We start from the raw sequence: 26,212 nt of genomic DNA, 5'->3' as shown, positions 1-26,212 counted from the left end.
TTGCCTAGAACAGGGGTCGGCAACCTTAAGCCATTTGGACCCGTTTCCCACAGAAAAAAAACACAGGGAGCCACAAAACCCTTTTGACATCTAAAATGAAGATAACACTGCATATATCGTTTTTTACCTTTATGGAAAGTATAGAAAAACCTGTAGTGTGTTGCATTTATGAAATCAATGAACTGCTACCGAGAAAACGAAATTTTATTTCTGCAGGCAAACAAAAATATTTTGAACAGTTTGAACTAACCTTAACCTTATCAAAATTTTAACTTGTCGGCTGCAGCAAACCAAAAATGCCGATCAACCTTCCGCAACAGTTCCGAAACGGCTTTTTTTCTGTCATCTCCATCCGGATATTTTTCAGCAAAGGCTGTGTGTTATTGTGGAAATTATATCTAGCAACATTTGACTTTTTGTTGTTCGCGAATTTTTCACCACATATTAGCCTAGGCATACTGGGAAGCCACTCTCGTCAGCAGTAAAAGCAAATGAATCTGTCCACATCTCATTAAATCATGTTCTGTTTTCTTCAGAAACTTTTCTTTTCTTGCATTTATCCATGTCATGTTTGCCTACCTGGGGTTGAAAAGCTTGAGCTGAATTGAATGGAATTTTCAATTTCGCGCCGGCGGATTTCGCAAGTCGGCAGTTATGACGCATATTTTGAGCGACAAAAAAATTAAACACGGTTTATTTTAATGTTACAAGAGCATCATAATCTTAGAATTTAGAATTACATTTTTTTAAAAAACTAACTAACTAAAATAAAATAAATTTAAATTAAATATTTATTATTTATTTTCCAAATCTACAGGGAGCCGCAGCAGAGGGATGAAAGAGCCACTCGGTTGCCGACCCTTGGCCTAGAACAAGAGCCTTGGAGAAGTTGTGACAAAATGAAAATTCACAATCTTAAATTTAGTCTATGTTTATGAAAAGTTATCTGATTTATTTGTCATTTACCTGACACTTTTTATACAAAGCAATTAACAACTCTTTACCCATTTATAAAACAGGGTATTTATACTGGAGCAGTTCAAGGTAAACACATTATTTAAAGGGACTACAGCAGTGCCAGGAGCAGGATTCAAATAGACAACTCTTGACTACTCTTCCCATCTCTCTGGTGAGCAGTGCTGGTTTATTTTTTTTTTTCTCTAACTGGTAAGGATTGCTATTTAATACTACTTTCTGGTTGCACTATCCTAATAATCTCAGAAAAGCCTAGCACTTTTTTTTTGGCCTGTTTTATTAATTTTAAAGTGTGTGATGTGGAATGTGTAAAAGTAAAACATGTGGCACAAGTCTCAGTGGGCTTGCTATTGTGAGCATCAATGAATGATGGGCTAGCAGCTATCATATGATGATTTTCCCTCTAGGAAAGCTTGAATTCAGAGAAAAAAGTTGGAGCAAAAATATTTCAAGTTGTGTAAAACTCTTTCATTCACAACATTCAATGTTATCATTTTATTATTTATAGTTGTGATCTGGAGGGTACTCATTCCCGAAATCCTTTGGTTGTATGCAGTGATATGTTATGTTGTGTTTTGTAGTGGACCTACTTTGTATATACAGTTTCTTCAGAAAGTTTTCAGTTTCCATTAATTACTTGTTTTGCGATGATATGAGGTCAAATAAAATTACATACATAGGAAGTTTTTAATACTAAAGAAATACTTTATTTCAAAATTGAATTAAACATTTCGATGCTAAAAATGAATCTTCTGGAACACTCTTGACTGAAGGATTCCAGATGCTGTGGAAAGCAACTTGTACATTAAAGCTCTCACAAGGGTCTTTATAAATTACTATGATCTACAATGTAGACACTTGTTTTTGGGAACTCAAATCTGTCTTTTTCTCCAACTGAGAAGGTTTCTAACCTACAGTTTTACTTATTTACATTCTTTTTCTGTCTCTCCATTTCAAATTGAATAATGTTGTGCTTTTCTCTTTTTTTTTTTTTGAAAATTTGGTCTCTTCACATATGTATTCTGTTTTTTTTTTTCCCCTCTCAGCTTTCCTCTCCCTCACTCTTTGAGGTTCCCTGCGCAATAGATCAGTCTTGCTGCAGGATAGAGAAGCCCCCCCAGTTCCAACTGGCCAGCCTGGCATCATACAAACATTACATTAATGTTTCTTCATGGTAGCCCATTGAGAGCTGTACATTTTCCTTTATGTATTCAAAATTGGGACAAGGTTTAGAGTTTTGGCAGATACAATGAGGAAGATTACTAATTTTGTCCTGTATAAGGATGACTACTATAATTACTACATCTGTTTTTTGTTGCTTTCAAGTTCGTTTCAGTACTGTGATGTTCCGGATGTGACAGACTAAAACAATTTCTGTGTACTGTGCCTTCTGTGTATATGGTACTTCATCACATTTGTCTAATATCCATCAGCACAAACACATTTTGACCAGTCTATACATACTGGAAAGACAATGTGACAAGCTTTGACAGGTCTCTGGGAAAGATCCTTGCCTGCAAAGAGCCTTGTTCTGCTTGCTGGGCCCCGTGGGAGTCTGAGTTTCCTTAATCTCCTAAGTATAGTGGACCTGCAGGTGAACTTTTCCATTTTACAGGGATTATCAGATTTTTCCATGAGGTTACTTCCCCCACCTTCAGCCTGCAGAAATGTCTAGATTTGGATTTGGACTTTGGGAAGGTGGGGCTGTTTTCCTCATCTGCGACAGCCAGCCCTTTTACCTTTCCCCCCTAATTGGCTGTATGTGAACAATCACCCTGAAATGATGTTTGAGTCATGGTTCAAAGTCTGACAGACGTGCAACACCGAATCTGCTTGTGAGCTGCCATTATTAAAACTTAATGCCTGAGGAGAGGGGAGGAAGCTGGCTCTGACTGCTGGTGTCAGACCCAATCAGCAAGCAGGAGCAGGATACTAATGTGTTGCATTTGCAGGGTTCAAGGTGGCCCTGCAGCCGCCCTCCAGTTCCTATGATGGAGAGCTCAATGTAGCTATGCATTGGCGGTTCCACCACACCACAAACCCTCTCCTGGTATGGATACAACTTTTAGTCCATACAGATGGGTCGTAGGCGTCTATTTTTAGTGATCCATCTGCTGGGTAATGATGGAGCAGTGGGTCTTTGTTGGGTCCATGGGCAGTGCTGCAATGACAGCAGGGTAATTTGAGTAAATAACGCCTCAACGCTCATGCTGAATACGCTTCCATAAGGTGAAAATTGAAAGGAAAAGCAGAGAGGGTTCCGGCCAATTTAACCTCTTAGAGGCGATCTGTGATCAGAGGCAAATGGGAAGGAAATGAGAGAACAAATTGTGTTCTCACTCAAGTGACCTTAAAAGACAAAGTCCTACATGATGAGCAAAGACACGGTGACCATGAAGACATGCACACAGACATGAGTTACACCTGTCAATACAGGTGTATCATTGTGGTGTAAAGGTGCATTAGGACGATGATATTCATGTTTGTCTGCTGGCGTTCCATTATGTGTGTCCTACTGCCCTCAGTAAAGTCTAAGAGGGCATTTGTGCTGATTCCAGAATAACAGCCATTGGAAGTTTACAAATACCACTCAAAAGTTAGTAGAAAGAGTAAATTGTAAAGATGCTAAAGCTGTATTAGGCATATTGTAGGGTACCCACTGGGACACAACATTGGGGACAATCTTGTCTGGAAGTCTTATGGGAATCAATGACTGGGCTGTGCTTTTATAATTAAAAGAGAGGCTGCATAAAAATCGGATGCCTTTTGAGTGACCTATTACCCATACCCTTATGAATGAGTTCTGCTTAACTGTTTGTCTGCCATCACTTTTCTGATCCGACACTAAGTTGAATTTGTCAATTTCTGCTATTAATGGGAGTTGCCTTCAGAGCTTTCAAGGTCTCTTTGCATCCCAGGGGTCGGAATACAATGCATTTGCTAAAAGTTCCATTCTTGTCTATCAAACATTAGTCTTCAGATCAAATTCATGCTGGGCCTAAGAGTGTTGACAGCTTTTTTGCCCTGTGTGAGGGTGCGAATGTGGCACACAGACTCAAGCAGACTGCTAGATGAACCATGTTTTTAAGGCAGCTCTGCCTTCTAAGACTGGATTGGTCTTTGAAGCAGGGAATTTTGGTTTTGTATATTCGGTAATTGGCATCTCAATCTGAACAGAAACCACACATTTTTTTCAAAGAGAATAATAAAATACAGGCATTTCCTTCATAAGCTCAGTGCCCACACATGTAGCATTTAACTATTAGAGCAACGGGGGCCCGGCGCTGGGTTTCTCAATGCTTATTAACGCTTGTTAAGGCTCCTTAATTGTACTCTCACTCTGCATGTCGGGACTCGTCTGGACTCATCAATGCTGACTCATTCCCAGCTTCAGACTGTTCCTCCCATCCCAGCAAGGATCTCCCCCAGTTTCAAAGTAGCACTGAAGGTCATATACCACTATGAGCAGAACTACTTTTTACCCAAAGCTATATACAGGACAGCGGGGCGCGGTGGTGCAGTGGATTGGACCAGTCCTGCTCTCTGGGGGGTCTAGGGTTCGAGTCCCACTTGGGGTGCCTTGCAATGGACTGGTGTCCCGTCCTGGGTGTGTCCCCTCCCCCTCCAGCCTTATGCCCTCAGTTGCTGGGTTAGGCTCCGGTTCCCCAGGACCCTGCATGGGACAAGCGGTTTGGAAAGTGTGTGTGTGTGTGTGTGTGTGTGTGTGTGTGTGTGTGTGTGTGTGTGTGTATGTATGTATGTATATATATATATATATATATATATATATATATATATATATATATATATATATATATATATATATATATATATATATATATATAATATATACACACACACACACCCACATGTATAGTTACATAAAGGAAGAACCTGAAACTGGTAAGAACAAATACACTTTTGTCTTGGTGCTTTCTGTGTGTCCTGCTCTGACCAATTCTCCCAGGAACCTGCATGAAATGAGGATGGGGAGTTGTCATTTTATTAAGTAGATTTTTTTGGGCTTTCAGGATATTTATTACACTGAAATAGGAAGTGTACCTCTCTGTCCACTTCTGCCGTGGTAGATCTTACGCACAGTAGCTACATCTTCTGTGGGCAGCCAAGTTTGTCTTTTTCAGTGGTGACAGTGTGGTCACTAATCCTGTTCGTGGTCAGGATGTGTCTCTGCTTTCGGTCTCTCACAATGTAGAGATTCTCAGCCAATACCCTATTTTATGGCTATGTCCATTGTAGTGTAGTCATGTGTCTTTATAGTATGGTCCAGTTGTTGAAGAATTTTGTCTTTGACTTCCCAGTCTCTCTAGTGTCTCTTCCATTCTTTCCCCTGTCTGATTTGAGTACTTCATTGTTCCTCCTTGTCTTATCTCACCTCTCCAGCAAAAGGAGAGAACAGGAAAATGAACAGTTGTCACATAAGATCCAGTTATAGAGTAGTACTGACAGTCTAATGGTGTAAGTCATGTTTACATGATGGGCTGATAACACTAAATAGTATCCATTAGAAGTTGCTTTGAGAAAAGCGTCTGCTAAGTAAATGAATGTAGATGTTTGTTTGGAAGACGTGTGAATTGAAACAAAAAACACCTTAACCTAAGATCCTGTGGGAGGAAAATTCCAAAAGGGGCAGGCAAATTAAGAAAACATTAAAAAATGCATAAATGCTTGCAAGAGAAGTAGTGAGCATTCTAGAGCATAAACCATGGGAGCCTTTGTCAATGCTCTGGGGAGAAGATAGCATTGAATTAAGCCTTCACAACTGTCACATACCTCATTAGATACCCAGCAGGTGAACAGTAAACCCGCACAAGCTTGATTACAGGGAACGTTGGGCTCCAAGGAATGACAAAAAGGCTTTACAGTGCTGAGGTCACTGCGTTGTGTAAAAGGGACAGGGATGCAAAAATGATTTACAAGGAAAGGATATGCCAAAGACACTTCTGAGAAGAATAAAACAGATGTGTAATTGGAAAGTGGATGAAAACAGGAAGGGGGAAGAGGGTGTAAGATGTTCAGAAAAAACCTGCATGAATGAGATGCTACGGGACAGGACTACAAGTACTGTAATACTAAAAACTGCATCTGGGTTTTGCAGAGGTAAGGAGTAATTGTAGTGTCCAAATGTCGGTCCGACACAGATGTGTGTTGCTGTAACATACAAACACAAATGTAAAATTTAATGACCCCACGTGCAGAGTTTTTAAAAGTGCACAGTGCAAATTAGAAAGTACAGAGTAAAGGTGAAACAACAGACATGGGACAAAGAGACACACAGTGTATTTTCACAAAGGTGAAAAGTGAAACATGAATCTATGAGTGGGACTTAAACACAGAGGTGAGACGGAATATTGGACTGGACCATTGGACATGGACAGGAGCACAAAAGGCAGGAGTAGATAGGACAGGGACTTGGGACTGGAACATAAACACCTATGGAGCTAGACTTGAGAAAGAGGTAACTAAGGTTCACTAGGAAATCACAATGAAACACCAATTAAGAATCCACAATCCTGTCTCAGTTCTTTGGTCTTTTAATATTTGACTAATCACCAGATTGTGAACAGGTGCATGTGTCTGGGCTGGTGGCACTGAGTAGCGCCTCCTTGGGACCCTAGGGGTATTGTCCCTGTGGGTCATGACAATAATCACTGAAGTTTACACTTTGCATAATCAGCATACATACTACTTTTATAGTGGTAGATTCTGTCTTTCAAGGATCCTTTAAAATTCCCACAAACCAATTTTTTTGTGTACTCATTAATTCACCCTTATTTCAGAGACCACAAACACCCTATAATGGATGGCAAAAACAATGGCTGTCTAGTGGCAGGTAGGGAAAAACCATGACTGTGAAATAGCAGGTGAGGAATAACCATGGCTACCCAATGACCGAGGGGAAGTGTGGGCAATTTTCTTTCCCTAGTTTAGCCAATCAGCACCTTAAATAACAGACTGCAAGGTGGCCAAACTTTCCCTCATGCTTCTATCTGCTGGGATGCAGGCCAGTGGCATGGGCTGGAGGGCTGGCAGGTGGACCTTGCTGTGTAGGATCGATGGAAGGAGGCAATCTCCTTGGCCAGGTGTTCATGGCCCTCACAAAGTTACTGTGACAGCAGTCCTGCTCTGCATATGTGTCTGGGAATCAGTCCATAGGTGCTTATAAACTTGTGTGGCTTGCATTGCTGTGTCTTTGGATATATCAAATATTAAAAGCTGTCCTACAAGTAATTTAAATTAATTACTTTAATTTAATGGTTTAACTAATGGTTGTGAGTGTCACAGATCCCTTAATGATTGTTATTCAAGTCAGACATACGTTTATTCAAACCAGGTGTGAAGGGGAACCTATACAGTAGTTCCTTGCTGACATGATGCTCCTACAATCCTTTGAATGGAATTATAAGAGTAAAAAAGAAAACTGATAAGCAGCAAAAAGAAAATAAAAAAATCTCTATTTCTCTAGCCTAAAATTAATAGCACTAGTGTCTTTTTTTAATATATCTACAAAGCATAGCCACCCTTCATTAGCATTTCTATTCTAAAATCGCTGCTCAATGTCTTGTTTTTTATGTTGCAGTACAATCTTTTGTCCTGTTATTTATCTATTCAGATAAATGAGTAATATTTTTTTTCATCTGACCAGCAAAATTTCTATCCTTGTTGGTCCATTCCTTCTCAACAATACTCTCTGTATTTTCTACACACAATTTATCATGGCTCAAGAAAATATTTTCCTCCAAGTTGTGTCCTCAATGCATAAACAGGCACCATTCTCTGCTGTTATTTCTGTCGTTTCAGGAAGTGGCAGCGTGTTTGAAGTGTCTCTCCGGCATGAGGGTGAGAGCTATAAAAAGACTTCATTCCTCGCAGTGCCTGGGGTAACTCTCCACTCTCGGTTTTGACCTCCAAGTTCAGCATGTTTGTGTTGTGATGAAAAGCGCTGTGTATGTGCTGTGTATGTGCACATGAGAAAGAATGTGTGGGATCTTTTTTCCGTGTATGTGGACATTGCTAGGTGAAAATCATGTAGCAGAGAAAACCTTCTCCTGTTTAAACCTTTTGGCACGACTAATGGGAGGTGAGTGGGGGGGTCATCGTTGATTTTTTTTTTTTTTTTTTTTTTTTTTTTTTTTTCCCTGCACAGAATGGTGTAATTAACTACTATAATTATATGTGCCGGGGGGCAGCGACTGGCGTTGAATATTCCTTGTTGTTGAAAATTATACAAGTGTTTTGAGGTCTGCTGCTGAACCACGATATTAATAATTGATCAGATAAATTTAAAATTGATATGGTTTCAGTGGAAGGGGGTGCGGTGGCGCAGTGGGTTGGACCGCAGTCCTGCTCTTCGGTGGGTCTGGGGTTCAAGTCCCGCTTGGGGTGCCTTGCGGTGGACTGGCGTCCTGTCCTGGGTGTGTTCCCTTCCCCCTCCGGCCTTACGCCCTGTGTTGCCGGGTAGGCTCCGGTTCCCCGTGACCCCGTAAGGGACAAGCGGTTCTGAAAATGTGTGTGTGTGTGTGTGTGTGTGTGTGGTTTCAGTGAACATTTGCGGGTACAAATCTATAGAAGGGAAATCCGTGTTAAGGGGCTTTATCTGAGCTCCATCTTCTAAGGGTATTTTCATCATGTGTGATCCACGGGTGTGCATTTTGTCAATAGGCAAGCACTGGTGAGTGCACCATCACTCATGGGTGAGGGTGAGACTAGGCCCTGAGAGAGCAACCGCCTCTGTCATGGTGAACATGCTATTAGCAGCATCGGGCAGGTTCTCGATGACTGACTTTGGTGACGAGTGGCTTCTGTGTGTTCCCCATGGTTAGCGACGGAGGCATCATTAACCATGAGCTCACACCCATTTGTGGCGTGTTTTGTGTTGGATCAAGCTGCAAAAGGGCAAATGGTTCCTGGCTTCATGTCAGTATGTATATGTTTGTATGTGCACCCTGTGTGATAAAGTGAAGAAGTATGTCTGTGTGTGTGTGCCTTTTTCTGGAAGGTGTACCATGTGAACGTAGACTGTGACAGTGTCTATTGCTAAATGCAAAGCTTACCTAGTTTGTGCCCCTTGATGGGACCATAGTCAGGGTTTGGCTGCGGGCCTCTGTACGTGGGTGATCCTCACCAAAGGGTTAGTAGGAACACAGTGGAGCTACCTCCTCACATCATGATAAAGTGACTGCTGTGCACTGGAACAGCTTGTAGTATGCTAGTGAGGATTAACTTTTAACCTGAAGGTCAAAAGTCAAACATGCAGTAAAATATCCAGCTCAAATGGGGTTAACCCAAGTAACACAGTAATGGAAATAATGTGTGCAATAGCAAACAATAGCGATTCACGTTCATCTAAAAGACACTAATTTTCTTTGTGAAACAACCCCTTAAAGGTGTGACTAGTTGAAGCAGAAAATTTTTGGAAATGTTTCAACAAATGTTTTCCAATGTTGGAAAGTGTCTCAGATGCTGCAATAAATATACTTGTAGTGTTCTTCCAGTAAATTTCTGAATTTATAGTTATTATATTTTTCTGGACACATTTTGTCCATTTTGGCAGAGAAATGACAGTGAGTCGGCCAGCCTTGCCGTGCTGAACTATTGCCAAATCCCATTGGTAGGAGGGCCAGTAAGTCTCGCTTTGAGATGAGTGGGTGGGTTACTGATCTCTGCGTGTGAGTACAGAACAAAATGTAAATGTTCTGCTTCAGCTGAGCAAATATACAGTACTGTAATTGGCACAGCTCAGTTCCAAATGCTGACTGGAATTTTAATTATTTCAATAGATTAAATGATTCAAAACAAGGGTCTTTTGGGGTTGATGGCACAAATCATCTGAAAATCCCTTTCACTGTTTGTAATAGACTAACAGCTTCACTTTTATACACTGTGTGTTCAAGAAGGAAGAGAAAATGTCACTGACAAACTTCAATATTATATGGAAGTTTATTATGAAAGCTTGATCATTGTTTGCCAGTCTTTAAAAGGTCACTCTATAATTTAAAATATAGTAAGAAATTTAGATACTTGTACTAAACTATGTTACGCTCGACTCTGCAGAAACACAGTCGTTCAAACACAGTAATCAAAGTAAATTTTTATCAACATAAAGGAAATGTAATTATTCATAAGAAACTTGCAGCAAGTAAACATTTCTGAAAAACAAGTAAAAAAACAGCCTTTATATAATGGGCTTAATGAAAAACCATTACAAGAGCTAATAAAAATAAACAGTATTATATGTATATAATAAATCTATTTTTCATACTACAGTCTTTTAAAAACTCAATTTTTTGTTCTGTTTGTGCAATGTTTTAGATTTAAATTTATTATGTGGTGATTCTGCTCTCGTATGTGTCTTTCATGCAATCTTGACAAAAACACAACAGACAGTATAATCAGATATGATAGTCAATCACTCATAATTCATTCCCTGTAGCACAATTCCAGCCCTTCCTTGGTTATCGGTTCCGAGCAGTCATTCAACAACCAAGTTTGCATGAAATAAACACTCATGGGAACATTAAAGGAAATTAAAGAGCGCAATAAATTCATTTAATTATGTACAGAGAATTGTGCAAAGCAGCATGGGAAAACTACTTCCTACATCCTGTCACATTTACCATCTTGACCACTGATGAATATATGTGGCGTGTGCGGTCCGGTGTGGTGCTGGGAGGAGGGGGCACAGTGCTTTCAATGGTCCTGTGTTTGCTCCCGCAATGTAAACCTAAAGCCAGAACTGAAATAACAGCTTCAGTAGTACTATTATTACTTATTCTTTTCACTAAGGCTTTTCTCCAAAGCTTTGACTAAAAAAGTTTAAAACCATGTTAAGTTACTTACAATTATACATCCCTTTATTCACTGAGGTAGTTTTTAATGGAGCAATTCGGGGCACATACTTTTCTCAAGGGTATTAAAGCTAAAGGTACCAAAGCAGGAGCAGGACTGGAACCGTGGTTCTTTCAGTCCTTGTGCTAATAAGCCATCACTATGTAGCTATTGACTCAGTTATTTAAATGATATTGTGTCATTGGGTTTGCATAACTGGAGGAGGAAATGGACACCCTGAACACAGCTGAGCCCAGGTAATTAATCACTGACAGTCTATTCAACATGTCTCCCCCTAGGATGACCAGACCCAGAGCTCTGACCCGAGTCCCACAGAGCCAGCGTCAACATTCCCCTTGCTTTTCCTCACCAAAGCATCCACCAATGACAGCAGAAGCCAGACATTACTGTATAGCACCAAAGCACCAGCAGTGACTACACTTTACCTGTCATTTGTGCCTCGTTATACTCCACTGGGGGGTGCATAATGCTTTCACAGCAGAAATACTCTTATAAAAGGCATAAACAAAGCCTTTAAAAATGAAAATCATCTAATGGCATGAAGTCCTCGTTTTGCAGAATGGTCAAGAAAGCCAATGATTTTGTGAGCTTTATTCCTTTATAACCTGAACATCTATGACTCAAAGTATCACTATCAAAATCCCTCTATCCAGGGTATATGCTGCATTGAAAAAGCAGGTATTGATTGACATTTATTCATTTAGTTGATGCTTTTCTCTGAATAAACTTGGAACATCAATCTACCTATAGTTATCTGCCCATTTATACGGCTGGGTGTTTTATCAGGAGTGATTGCAGATAAGTGCCTTGGGCAAGGCTACTATGGCTGGAGGTAAGATCTGAACCTAGCACTTTTGGATCGAAAAGCAGCAGCGCTTACTCCTGCACCATCAGGTTCCCCCTGAGTATGTAAGTAATAGGGCAGCTGGTAGTGTAATTGTTAGCGCTGCTGCCACTTGATCCCACAGCTGCAGGTTCGACCCTTGCTTCCAGCTCTAGTACCCTTGAGCAAGGTGCTTACTTCAAATTATTCCGGTAGAATTACTCAGATGTCTAAATTGGCAAAAAATTTTAAGCTTAACATTTTCCGTTGCCTTGGAGAAAAGCATCAGCTAAATGAATGAATGTAACTTGCTATAAGTAACCATTTGGGTTACAAATATAATAAAATATACATACATTATCATTGTCATGCAAAAACTACCTTTTTACTTTGATATTTAAATTAGTTCTAGGTGACACATTCTTTTTTCAGTTTTATTTATTGATTTATTTTTGGATTTATTCAGTGATTCAAAAATAGAGTCCAACCTAACTTGATCCGACAAATTAACATTTCAAATCTGTATCCTTAAAAAATAACGCTACCTGCTGCCTTTCGAAGTATAAGTTCTTAGAAATGTATAAATATCTAGATATACAGAAATGTTCTATGTGCCTGAAACTGTGTTAGTGAGTTTCAATACCGAATTTTTGTACCTGGGCTTTCTATTTCAGTGTCAGTCATTGGAGTGTGCCTGCTTACAAATGTGTTTCAATGCATATATGTCTACGCCTTGATTATGATGCTCAGAGACAGAATGCCCAGTAGCTATGGCCTCTGTGTCTGTTTGAAGCAGCATGTTAAGGTCTGATTCAGAATCGCCGTTAACGCCATCACCTTTACAAAGGCACATTTCCTCTACACATTTCATCTCTCCCTTTGATACGTAAAAAATAACAGAGACACATGAGACGAGAAACAGAAGGCGCCAGTTGCTTCTCCCACCTGTCTACTGGGGACTTGAATGTATCAGTGCTTGTGCTTTTCTAGTGCATAATTTCCAACAAACTTCTGATCTAAGCTAATTTATGAACCCCATGTTATATGGTGCTATTATCTAAAGAGATATGGAAGAATGTCACTTATGGAAAAGCAATTATCAATGAAAGTATGACCTTGAAAACTTCAATTTACCATTTGTAACTGTATGTCCTTAGGGAATTCTATGAAAAGAATGTTGGTAGGATTTTATGTGTCCTTTGTGTTGTATTCTGTCTCCAAGCAAGAACACTTTGGATGACTTGCTCTGAGCTGCAGTCCCAAAAAGGAAATACTCTGCATTTGCTTTTTAAGTGAATCAGTACAGACCAGTTATTATGTAATTTGTAATGTTAAAATGAAGAAATACCAAGTAATGTGATCCAGAATGGGTGGGTTTTGGTCAAAGACTCAAGATCAACTGGAAATAGGGGCCAACAACATATCATTGAATCAGAAACATTTACCAGGCAATCTTGTGGCTGCTCACATATCCACAGGGTGTGCAGTCAGAAGAAATCTGAGTGTTTACGCCGCTAGAGGTAAAAAGAAACTGTAGGGAGCCTTTTCCATTTCGAGATGGTCTTCATCCATCCAGATCGGCATTTTCTCCATTCCTATCACTGCCTCTGCGTCCCTCTTCAGCTTGCTTTCCCACGCTGTTTGCCTTGCACCACATGGGCCCATAAATGAGATGGAATTACTCCCTCATCTGCACTTCAGAGGGGCTGTGGGGCTGGCAGCCAGGCCTTCAGCATGGTGTGGCCCGCCGTCTGCCTGCACTCCAGGGGTCTGTCCTGATGTCACGCCCACTTCCTCAACCTCCCGCCTGGGCGCTCTCCCTCTCTGGCCAATTAATGATGGCTGCATGTGCTGTGTTATGCTTTTATAGCTATTTCTTCCTCTGTGATGCATCATTTGCAGTGACGAGAGATAATCAGTGGTCATTTCAGTGCCAGGTTGACTGAGGTCTGCAGAGATGGAAAGGACTGAAGTCTGCTGTGTGTGGAAGCTGCTGTATTTCATATTACAGCATTTATTCCTGAAGCCCTCAGTGCAAATGGTCTGTGAAATAAACCATTTATGAGGTATTCCTGCCTGCTCCTCTGAAAGTTTGATAACGTCTTAATAAAACTCCATATATCAGCACAACTGATGCTTTATCATCGCAGCCCTCTGACATGAAGAATGCCTAGATAACAAGCCCACCAAATTTCCTGGTTCTCTTTGGCCAAGAGTATTTTTTAGGTGCCCTGTGACTCACCTGTGTGCAACCTTACTGCTTCGCTTGAGTGAGAGGTGGACCCCCTGGGGCAGAACATTCTCCACACGACCTTCGACTGAAGGTGATTTCTGTCCCAGTTGTCTCCAAAATGCAAAAAAGAAAAAACTAAAAACACAGATCTTCCACATTCTTTGTTGAAATGGATCATCTGTCATCTGGGAAATAAAACCTGTCTTTCCTCCCACATGATCTGATTGTAACAAGCAGCAGAGCTCTTAGTAGGTATTCAGATCTAATGAAGAGCAATGTTATAATGAAAGTGCACCTTGATTACTGGTTGAGAAGCGAGAAAGATGAAAAAATGTGGAGTGAGTGGGACACAGAGACAATGTGAGATAACGAAAGGAATTCTGAATGCAGGAATACAAATTCTAAGATAATTCCACTTTTATTTTATTTAGGAGAATGTGACTGATGTTAGGGGGGTGCGGTGGCGCAGTGGGTTGGACCACGGTCCTGCTTTCTGGTGGGTCTGGGGTTCGAGTCCCGCTTGGGGTGCCTTGCGATGGACTGGCATCCCGTCCTGGGTGTGTCCCCTCCCCCTCCGGCCTTACGCCCTGTGTTACCGGGTAGGCTCCGGTTCCCCGCGACCCCGTATGGGACAAGCGGTTCTGAAAATGTGTGTGTGTGTGTGTGTGTGTGTGACTGATGTTCAGTTAATGGGTGGCAATTATACGTAAATGAATCTGCAATTCTAAAAGGATGGCAAATTTCTATTCTAATGAATGTTCACTTGCTGAACATTTGTCTTTGCAAGAGGAAGGATATGTGGAGGACAGCAGAAGGAAGCCTAGTCCTCTCAAAGTGCTTTTGTGTGCGTCCATCATGTGTGCGTGTGTATAGTTACATGCACATGGGGCTAGCTGTGAGTTGCGTGCATATACTTCAATCCAGGACGATGAAATATTCCTGTCTACTGTTGAATTGTCAGTGCAGAAAGTGTGTTTTTGATCCAAGACCAGTCTTATTTTTTTAATTAAACGCCATACATTCCTAGAGTACTTTATTGTGTACATTCCGGCATCTACTGGTAGCATTTTCCCGAACCCCTACTTAACAGAATGGACTAGCTCTTGGGAGACAGCAGTGCATAAACCATGCTGTACGAAGCTGACTAGTCGTGCACAAAAGAAGGCCCTTCATCTTTTTAAGTGTGACTTCGAGAAGCGAATGTGTCCAGGGAGAATAGAAATGCATGGGCCTCTTCCTTCCAAAGAGTTGGACGACTAAAAGGAGTACATGTAGGGTAAAGGACCCAGCAACTCTTTCAGTTGATGTGAGAGGGAAAGAGGACCCTTCTGTATCCTTTGAGAAATTGAATCTCCGTTCACTGGGCAGAAAACACATTGGAGATAAGTCATATATTCATGACATTTTATGTTCAGAACATCAGTGCGCGTGTGTTATTTTTTTGGAAACGGGAAATACTCTGGAACCTGGCCGTCGAGTGTTAATCAGACCGTTGCGGTCTAAGAGCATTTGAAATGAACTCATCAAAGGGCATTTTGAAATGAAATTGCAATCGCTATCCCTTTCACGGTATGCCTGACATTGAAGGTTAATGCCCACTGACAGTATCACCTTAGCTTTCTGACAGCAGAGGAATGGCTCCTCTGTTTTCGCCAGCCAGGTCGTAACATTTTGGAAAATTAACACAAATTAAATTTACTGCAAAATAATTACAGGCCAGGTCTTTGTGAGTAGATCATCAATTCTAAATCTTTAGACTGGAAAACCACAAATTCATGTATGTATGATATCCAGATCTTTACAGCTAGTGTGTTGGAGTTCTGATATGTAATTTACCACTACCTTGTTGTTGTGCATACAATATCATGCTGCATATATAGTACAAAATAAAATACCAGAATATTACAGTCCAGATTTTTACAGGCAGATTGTCAAAACCAGATTTTTATAGCTAGGATACTGTAACCCTGATTACAAGTGTCAACACTATGTGTGCATTGTAGCATATTGCAAATATAGTGCCACATTCCCCACAGAAACATACAGAAAGTGAAGATCTTTACAGCCAAATCACCACCAAGAATACGGGACATTCGCACCTGATCACTAAACGGTCTAACCAGAAATGGCAAAATAGTCTGAGCATGTGTTGTATTTACATGGTATTCTGGTTTAGATTACCGAGCTAACCTTTAGATTATCATACCATATGGAATGTGCTGCATGTGTTGGCTTTTTGAAAAATGGGTTGTTGTTTTTCAATCTGCTCAATTCTTTCTCATATTCAAAGAATATTTAAAAAAATGTCACACACAAGAAGATGAGGGAAGGAGCTAAATTCACAGCATGCGATGTGTGAATGGCAGCAATGGTGCCGCTTTGAAATGCTGAGAAAAAATAAGTCACTGAGCGCTGCCACGTGTCAAAAATAGGTGTTCTCCTGGTGCGAGCAAACTTTCTCTGAACCACTCACGATCACGACTCACGCATAACGTGTTTCTTCATACGTCGAACACGTGATTATAGTACAGACATTGAAGGTAGAGTGCACTTTGGAAGTTTGTATATTACATCCTGTTTGTGTTACATGTCTGCTGTCAGGCAATTTGGAAAATGAGCAAAGTAAACCCAATTTTTTTCTTTCCATGTGTTCACAAGACCAAAACATACTGCGCACTGAATGTACGCTCAGGTAACTGCAGTCTATTAATGTGTTCTGTGGTGCGCAGAGAGAAGCTTCTGCAAGGGGGCTCAGGTGTGCAGAGAAAGGGCGACAGAAAGCATCCTCCACTCTCCTGTCTGTCAAGCACATTTCTCGCTTCCTCCTTGCTCCCTTCAGATTCAGACATTTGCAACCCTCCTGCTGTCCATGTAGTCTTTGACAACCCACCTGAACCCTGGGGCAGCATATAGCAACATGGTTAAAGACACACACTCTTAGCAGAGGATTACTGGTTAAAGTCTCCCTCCACTCATATACTGTAGTACTGCTCAGCAAGGTAATCGCTCATGGAAAATGCACTATATAAATGGGTCAAATGCTGTTAGTCACTTTGGATAAAACCAGCAAATAAGCTATTAGTCAACAATAGCAATAATATTAATAATAGAGTTAAGTGGATTATATGAGATTACCTCTGCAAAGAGTCTTACTAAAGCGTCTATCACACTTGCTGGAAATTGGTAGCACAATGTTTTAACCTGGAGGCTGATATTTCAAATCTTACATTAAGTACTACTGTACTATTCTTGAGCAAGGTAATTATAACCTGAACTGCTATAGTAAACGTATCGCTCTGTATAAATAGGGCAAATTTCTCTCTGAGATAAATAGGTCAAGACTCTATGAGTAAATGGTTTGGTAAAAAGAAAAGGAAGAAAAAAAATCCATGAACACACAGCGCCTGTTGAAAGTTTTCTCAGTTTTGTCGCTGAATTGTTGTGACTAACTCATAACATGCAATGTTACCGTTTCAAGAACGGTGGGGTGGGGTGCAGCAGGCTTGGCCAGGTTCTGCTCTCTGGTGGATCGGGGGTTCAAGTCCTGCTTGGGATGACCTATGATGGACTGGTGTCTTGTCCTGGGTGTCTCCCCTCTCCCTCCAGCCTTATGCCCTTATTTGCCAAGTTAGGCTCCAGTTCGCCGCAAGCGGCTTCAGCTAGTGTGTGTTTGTGCTGAAACCATCTGGGGCTGTGGGGGACTGTCCCACTGCTTGTGGCTCTGATTCGATCCTGTAGTTTTGACTGGGTCATGTGGTTTTGGTTTGGACAATGTGGTGCTGATTGGTCCTCACAATGTGATTGCAGTGTGCCATAGCATGGAGAGGCAGCACTCCATGGAACTGGATTAAAGGAAAAAGCCAATTCTGTTTCCATTCACGGGAGTAAATGGTAGGAGAAACCTGAACAAAGTATTCCATTTGTTATATCAAACATCCATTCATCTTTAATCCATTAATCTTTTGGCGTTTGGATACTTGTTTCATCTTTATGTGCCGGTGCAGTGGCGAGACTCAGATAAATGGGACTAATCCTAGTGCGCAGCTCTGTTTCTGCTGCACGGCTCCCCCGAGCAGCCCAGCCCCAGGGCTCCAGCGGACAGCAATAAAGGATTCTGGTGTTAATCTGCAGAGGGGTGACGTGTACGGAGACCGGGGGGTACTGTGTGTCTGTCAGTGATAAGACCACTTTCCTCACTCCAACCATTCCTCCATGGCTCCCCGATCCAAACGCAAGCTCTATGTGTAAAGGGGGCCTGCTGTGGATCCATTCCCAATCCCCAACATGGCCCAGATGTTCTGAGGGAAAAAAAAACAACTGAAGGAACCAAACAAGATGGTGGGACTATTATTCCTTAAAAAACAGGCAATGTAAAGCTTTCTTTTGTTTTACAAGAGCTGTTAACACACAAGACTGTCTTTGATCTGAGACCACGGGTAATTGTTTCTGCTGCTCAAAAGCAGCCTGTAATTACCCCACCCTAGCTGACTCATGTACTTATCACCACCTCCATCGTTCTGATCCATCGTTGCAGCAACTGACAGAAAGCCAGCGGCTTTGCCAGCCTTGCCCAAGGATCATCCTCCATGCCAGACAATCTTTATATATTTTGGTTCACTCCCATTCACTTTCAGCAGCAATTATTTTTAGAAGGAGTTTACAGACCCATTTTGACTCAGTAATTCAACACCAACAGCTTAAGATTCCATTAGGAACCATCAGTGACAGTGACACCTATTCAGATAAAAGAATCCATTCACAGCACCACATTTCTTCTGGACAAACAAAATTAGCATCTATTTCCTCTGACAAATTTGTCCTCCCCTGAAATTAATCCTCACGTGCTCTCCTTTACCTACACAACAGTGTGTCCCAACAAGACAAAGATAAAGGCAATGCAGTCATGATAACCAGCCATAAAAACACTCCATTGTTAAGATTACTGAATATGAGCATTGAGCAATATAGGAACATAAGCTGAGCAACAGTGACCTTCCAATTGTCAAGAGAAAGGAGCCAAGCAACCTCATTCCCAGATGCAGAGTATAATGGAAGGCACTCGCTCGGGGGAATCCACTCCCAGGAACCCCCTCAATGTTGCTAAGATACGGAGCGGGCAAGGATGGAGGTAGTTACAGTTATATTCACTCACACCAGCTTGGAGCACTCCTGAAGCTTGTCCACAGTGCTTAAAGTTTAGTATTTAATGTTTGGTATGTTTGAAATATTTAATATTTCTGCAAGACAAATGTCTTGGTGCTGTAGACCTTCAAGGTTTCAAATAAAGCAAATTCTTCCAACCACGTCATTATTTTGCTCCCTATAAATTTTTGGATAAAATCTCATTAAGCTGAATAGGATCTAGATATAAGTTGCCAACTAGAGGAAATGACAAACTAATACAGCGGTTCTTAAGGCCCTGGCATATACATATTTATTTTGTTAATTAGCCTTGATTTAGCTATTGTTTGTATGGATTGAGCAATTCGAATAAAGATAGCTGAGAACTTAGGATGTTTCAAAAATTTTGTTGCAGTAAATGGAATTTGTGTTGAGTCACCCTGAACTGGACAAGCTGCTATTGATGATGGATGGATGGATGGATGGATGGATAGATGAAGTTTGAGTTAAGTGATATGTGTTATGGTGAAGATACTAGTAAACTGCAATACTAGAGGTCATACGTTAGTTGTATTTGATCATTTGTGAAACATAAAAGAAGATAAATTATTATTGTACTTAACGGTGTTGACAGAACATGATGACTGCATGCCATGGTGACCTGCATATGTGAACTGGAACGCCAACTCATCAACTTATTAGCGCCTAGTGACCACAGTGATGTTATAAATAGCTGTTTAAGTTGCTGTAAAAGTCTTTTTCTACTAGTATGCTTGGGGGGGTTGGTAGCCCATGGCACTTTTTCTCCCTTGCCTATCAGTTGGAATATTTTTATGTCCTTTCCACCATGACCAGTTGGCTTACTTACAGCTTTAATAACTAATGCAGACAGTCCCCTTGTTACAAACATTCGACTTATATACAATCTGTAGTTACAAACTACCCCAGTAAAGCCTGCTAGATTAAAAATTTGAGTTACATGCAATGATTTGTAATAACAAATGGACTCTACTTTGCAATGCACATCAAAACATTGTGCTTCTACTGTGGTTTGTCGGAATTGTGGGCAAGTGAGCCCGAGGTAGGACTAAGACTTCTTTCTTTTCAGTCGGACTTTGTTGCTGTTAAGTGTCTCGTGTATTACTGTATTTGGCTTTAATTTTTTTGTTTCTACCCTCATAACCATGGCACGAAAGCGTAAATGTGATGCAAGTGATAGTGATGCATCAAAGAAAAGAAAAACAATCACAACTGAAACTAAAGTGGAAATAATAAAGTGATCTGAAAAAGGTGAAATGCCAACAAACATTGGAAAAACGTTAGGCTACAGTCAGTCAACGACTGGGACAATATTAAAAGGGCAAAGCGAAAATAATGGGGCATGTAGAAAGCTCTATCCTGATATCGTTCTGTCTATTATAAATACTGTAGTTTCATTATTATTATTATTATTATTATTATTATTATGTTAAAGATGTTTTAGTGTATCTGGAAGTGTTTCTTTAAGTTTTTTTATGCATAGAAAGGTACGCTATACACTATAACATTCAGCTAACTGACGTTAGATACAAACTATACCTAATTGTTAACTTATTTATGAATTCGACTTGATAGACTTAGGAACGGAACTCGTTTCTAATATGGGGATTGCCTGTATAGTTATTGTAGTAATTTAAAGTATAGGCTAACTTTTATTTGTATCATGTCTTCTGATCTTTTTCTCAGTACTCAATGTCACTGTGTGAGTGCTCTATAAAATTCAGTTCTATTCAAAGCAATGAGGGTGACATGGAGGCACAGTGAGTAGTGCTGCTGTCTCACAGCATCTGGGTGGTGCAAGAGGATGGGGGTTTGATCCCCTCTCAGTCTGTTTGGAGTTTGTTTGTTCTCCCTGTGTCTGTGTGGGTTTCCTGCCACAGTCTGAAGACATGCTCTTCAGGTTCACCCATAATGTTTGAGTGACAGGAAGATTGGTTGAGTGACCTGTTGTAAGTAGTGTATCTAGCAGTGTAAGTCACCTTGGTGAATGAGGTGTGTGGGCTAATGACACTACATAGAGTTCACTGTAAGTGGCTTTGGAGAAAAGTGTATGCTAAATAAATAAGTGAATTCAAGTAATTGAGTGTTTTGTAACATGTAAGAGACCAAAGGCTTACAATGCTTGAATCCCTAATCATTGATTAAATAATGAATGCAGGGTTTGTAGAGGAGGGTGCAGTGGCACAGTGGGTTTGCTCTGTGCTCTGGTGGGTCTGGGGTTCAAGTCCTGCTTGGGGTGCCTTGTGACAGGCTAGGCTCCAGCTTGCTGTGACCCTGCTTGGGAGGAGCAGCTTCAGTCAATGTGTATGTGTCTGCTAAATAAATAAGTAACTCAATTCAAGTAATTGAGTGTTATGTAACAGACCAAAGGCTTACAATATTTCAATCCATAATTATTAATTAAATAATGAATGCTGTGGTTAGTAGAGGGGGTGTGGTTGCACAGCAGGCTTGACTGGGTCCTGATCTCTGATGGGTCTGGTGTTTGAGTCCTTTTTGGTGTGTCAGACTAGTGTCCCTTCCAGCCCCATGCCCTGTGTTGCTGAGTTAGACCCCAGCCCACCACAACCCCGCTCAGGACAAGCAGCATAAGTCTGTGTGTGTGTTTTGTAGATGTGTAAAAAATATAAAAATATATACAGAAACACACACAACACCCTAGTATACTGTGACACTCACAAATCACAGTGGTTCTATACATTAAAGAGAGATAGGTCATGCCAGGATACCACATGTAACTGTAAGAAATTTAGTAAAGAGATTTTGCAAAACACTTATGGTGAAATGCAACACAAATTTGTACTACATCTTAAAATCTTAGTCCATAGACAATGCATGATAACTGTGGCAGTGTGTGTGTGTGTGTGTGTGTGTGTGTGTGTGTGTGTGTGTGTGTGTGTGTGTGAGAGACAGCTGTGTTTGACATGCCTTCCCTGTTAATGCAGTGACTGACCCAGTGGGTCATTGGAGTGTCAGCTGTGCTGTGGCTTTCCTTTGGGTTTCCCTGTTCAGTGACAAGTGGGGATGACGTCCAAGGGAGCTGGGGACCACTGGGTCCCAAGTACAGGGAATGTGTATGTGTATGTGTGTGTGTGTGTGTGTGTGTGTGTGTGTGTACAGCTCACTGTACTCTTCCTTTCCCTTCTCTTCATTTGCTCCAAGAAGGCTATTGGAAGTGAATTCCACGCATCCCAGCCTTTCTGCCTCTCAACACTTTAAGCACTTTCTTTTGGATTATTGATTGTGTCTTCGTGCTCCTTTCTGCTTGACTGACAGATCCCCAGAGAGATTTTGATTCCGAGATCTCCATGCCACAGAGAGATAAAAGTAAGCAGCTAGAAGCTGCGGAAATATGAAATATTTATAATAAGCTTCTTAGTAAAAAGATGTGTGTGTTTTTGAAGTGGACTATAATTGGTGTATTGACTTTTCCTGTTGAATATGTACTAGACATATACATATTTTCCCCTTTGACGTTAGTCTACAGGCCCAGCAGTTTCCCAGAATCCCTCATGGCAGTGGAATGAGCACTGCGCCTGACTATGTATGTCCAGCTGTGGCTGCAGCCTGTCTTTCTGCTGACATTGCGTGTACAGGGGGGTGGATGTGGCCTTTAGACCAGTTTTCCCATTTAAGACAAGGACCCCTGTGATGTAGCCAGAAGTCCATATTTCAGAGACTCAGTTTGACACAAAAGTTTGAACACGGCTGTAATGTGTTGGCTTCATTGTAGGAATGAATAATTTTCTTTACATGGATTGCTACATGGTGTTTTGAGTCACAGATGGGAAACAAGAAAGATAGCATTTTAAAAAGTGTATGGAAGTATAAAATACAGACAAAAATGATTTTGAATACCTTCACTGATGTATGTACCCAGTGACACAGACACCCACCGTCATCCACAGATAAAAATATACCACCTGTACAGTGCAACACACATGAACAAATTCAGACAAGCTGAGTGGCTATCCGTGTGGTCTGCGTGTGCTGCTCCTTCCGGTCTAAACTGGTTGTTTTCCCTTTAACACGTCTGCTTCCCCATGTTGCTGTGGGGATATTTGGAATTCATTGCTCATAAATGAACTCGGACTGTTTCACTTCACAGAGCATCTCCATGTTTCTGTGGGAAGAGGCGTACATGACGAGCGCTGCTATAGGGAGTGTGTGTTTCCAAGGTGGAAACTAGACTCAATAAGCAGACCCAAGATATCCATTTCTTTCTGCTATCGCTCCCCCTCTTTTGTCTTTGCATTTTTCTTTCTCTCTTTTCTGCTGTTCTCTCTTTCTGTCTCATCTCAATGATCAAAATTTTGAAGTGATGCTGAAACAATAACTCGGCTCCACCCCGTCTCTCCGTTTCTCACACACTCGCACACGGGTGCTGAGAGACTGTACACATCTCTTCGGCAACCCAGCCTTTGTTTGGTGATGTAATGAGGATTTAATGGGGTTGAGAGGTAAAGCCGAAGGTAAACCCCCCAGTGGCCCTTCCACCAGAGCAGAAAGGAGTCATTTCTCCTGCTGAGCCTCTAAATCCTATCTCACCAGTACCTTTTGATCCACAGGAAACAGAAATATATTGCATGGAGTGGAAACACACATCAGTACATGACATCATGGAAATTCAGATCTCCCTGCAAGTATATCAATTTGTATATATGACTGAAGAAAGATAGATGTGATCTTGTTGATTCTTTACGCTTTACGTTTGACCTTTTGTATGCTATATACAGTATATATATTGCTACATCTGCTGCATTAATATACATCTACTAACGTACTTGAAAAGTATTTTTGAAGACATAATTCCATGCAACTACTGTTATACAGTATGATCACTATATCTGCACTAAAGGATTGACACTGAGTGGCACATTATCATTTGTTGTTGGGGGGGTGGGTGACCTGAGTGGCTTAACAGCCTGTCCTAGGGGCTTCATCTGCAGGCTTCCTCCCTTCAGCAAGGTGGGCTTCAGCACGACACCAAGCCTTCCATCCCACCTCACATAGCAGCTACATACACCATTCAGAGCACACTCCCAGAACCTGCTTTCTGCAAAAACATCAGACCTACTCACCCTCAGTCTGCCATCGCTTCCTTCCAGTTACACGACTGGGCAGACCAAGCAGCATGCACAGACACACACACACGTGCAGAGCAAAAGCAGACGATGGACACAGTACTCACCAGATGTGCTGGTTTTATCACATCCCTTCACGCTGCAGAATAGTGAGTCTGCGCTCCTCTCTCTCCTTTTCTCCCTTCAGAAAGACTTGCGGTGCAGCCCCCCCGTCTTCCCCTCTCCAGTCTACATCTGTGTCGCTGGGCTTTCAGAGAATATCAGTTCGTGTTGAGCTGGGGGCTCTGGATGGCTGTGCTCTGGTCCACTCCAGCCTGAAAGTGTCTGTGTTGCGAGCCTCTTAATCCTTCAGGAGACTGGGCCGGTGCTTAGCAGCAAGGAGGCAGCTGAGAATAACATCCTAATACCGCACATGTCCTGCGTCTCCTACACACACAAACCCAAGACACAGCCAACTGACAGCACCCTCATTCTTTACGTTCCCCGATTCTCTCATAGACACATTCCCATTACACATTTTGTTTCTTTCTTAATCGCAGGCATATTTACATTCTTCACACACTTGAGTGACAAAAAAAGCACACACACGCACATTTCTAAATGGATTACAGTTTTAAAGAGGGGTTGACCATGGAATCCTCCTTGACATGGTAGTAGAGGTCATACAGTACATGTACAAGGACCTGTTTTCATAAGGGCAGAAATACAACCCCTCCCCCCCCCCGCAAGGACTTCTGATATGAGGGTTGATAGGCATCATGACATATGGTCTCTGTCCCTCCCAGGCCACCTAATCCTCCAGTTCCCCATGGGAAGTCGTTTCCAGGAGCTCCCTTTCTCCCGTCAGTGAATCACACACAAGCTATATTTGTCATAATCATCTGTCCTAGTTCTGCAAAACGTGTGCACTTTGAATTTCTGTCTTTCTTAGTCAGCCATAAAATGGCACTTAATACAACAGCTCCATAATTTATGGTGCCTTCCACACTCATTACAGATGGCAATAACATCAAAGATTGATGCACAAACACACGCATACACACTTGTGTGTTAGAGGAGTGCTTCTGCTGAGACTCAAGGAAGCTGCGTAGGATTGGCGTTGGTGGCAGAGCACTAACAGAGGATAATCCCACCTCAGTAGGTGATGTATACAAGGAGGGGCGGAGCAGCAACACAAACATGGCAAAACCTGGAACAGCATGGTGCTGCCAGTCCCAGGTGTGGCATAATTTCAAATTTCATAGTGGCACTCTATAACATTTTTTGGAAAATCAAATTCTGTGACATCAAATGCTGTTACCTGTTGCCACCAGTCACCTAATAAGAAGTACAGCGTCCCGCTTGACATTATGTTGGTGCTGTTATCCTGATTGCATGAACTGTAATCCCTTTTGAATCCCAGCTACTCCCCATCCACAGCTTGCTTTTCCCAGTTTTTTGCAGGTTACAGGTATAGTGCAAAGCAGAAAAAGAAGCTGTGAACTAAGTAATCATATTACTTGATTTCCCTATCCTTTATGTGGAGGAAAGATGAAATTATTGAATGAAGTAGGTGTAATAATCCATGTAACTCCACATATTTGAATTTTGAAAGAATACCTAAATAAAATCAGGTACATGCCCACATTACTTGTACTGAACCCAATAAAACCAGGAGCAAAGGAAAAGTGAAGAAAGATCACACTGTCTCACTGTAAGAAGTTTGTTAAGTGGATCAGAAGGTGTGTACAATGTACAAGCCACCATTTAAATGTGTGTGAATGTTTGCATGGTTGCTTTTGCCATTCTCTTTTTTTCACAACTCATATTTCTTTCTGCATATGTGTAGCCCCTACTAAATTTGTTCCTGTGTTCTATTGTGTGTCTGGGGTGTGAATTCTCATTGGTGTGAAATAGTTTTGTCTTAATATGGGGAGGGTAATGGCTTTGTAAGCTGATGTTTTTTTGTTCTCATTTTGCAAGTTTTTTTTGGTGTTTATTTGGCAGGAAAGTGTAATTTAAAGACTACCCAATCAGTGCTAATTGGGGAAAATGCTCGCAATCTTCTGGGGCGGGGAGTTCCAGAAAGGG

General features: G+C 41.3%; 1 protein-coding gene across 3 annotated transcripts in view; it reads right to left on the bottom strand.

Moving 5' to 3' along the window:
• Window positions 1-24,619, bottom strand: part of sphkap (SPHK1 interactor, AKAP domain containing) — an 85,344-nt gene extending 60,725 nt beyond the window's left edge. For all 3 annotated transcript variants that reach the window (XM_018732074.2, XM_018732075.2, XM_018732077.2), the window contains exon 1: window positions 24,250-24,619. The gene's annotated coding sequence lies outside the window, so the exon portion shown is untranslated. The remainder of the gene's footprint in view (window positions 1-24,249) is intronic.
• Window positions 24,620-26,212: the final 1,593 nt, after the last annotated feature.

The sequence above is a fragment of the Scleropages formosus genome, chromosome 10 (genome assembly GCF_900964775.1).
Source record: "Scleropages formosus chromosome 10, fSclFor1.1, whole genome shotgun sequence".
Taxonomy (NCBI): Eukaryota; Metazoa; Chordata; class Actinopteri; order Osteoglossiformes; family Osteoglossidae; genus Scleropages; species Scleropages formosus.
Note: the sequence above shows the minus strand (reverse complement) of the source record. Positions and strands in the feature narration are given on the sequence as shown.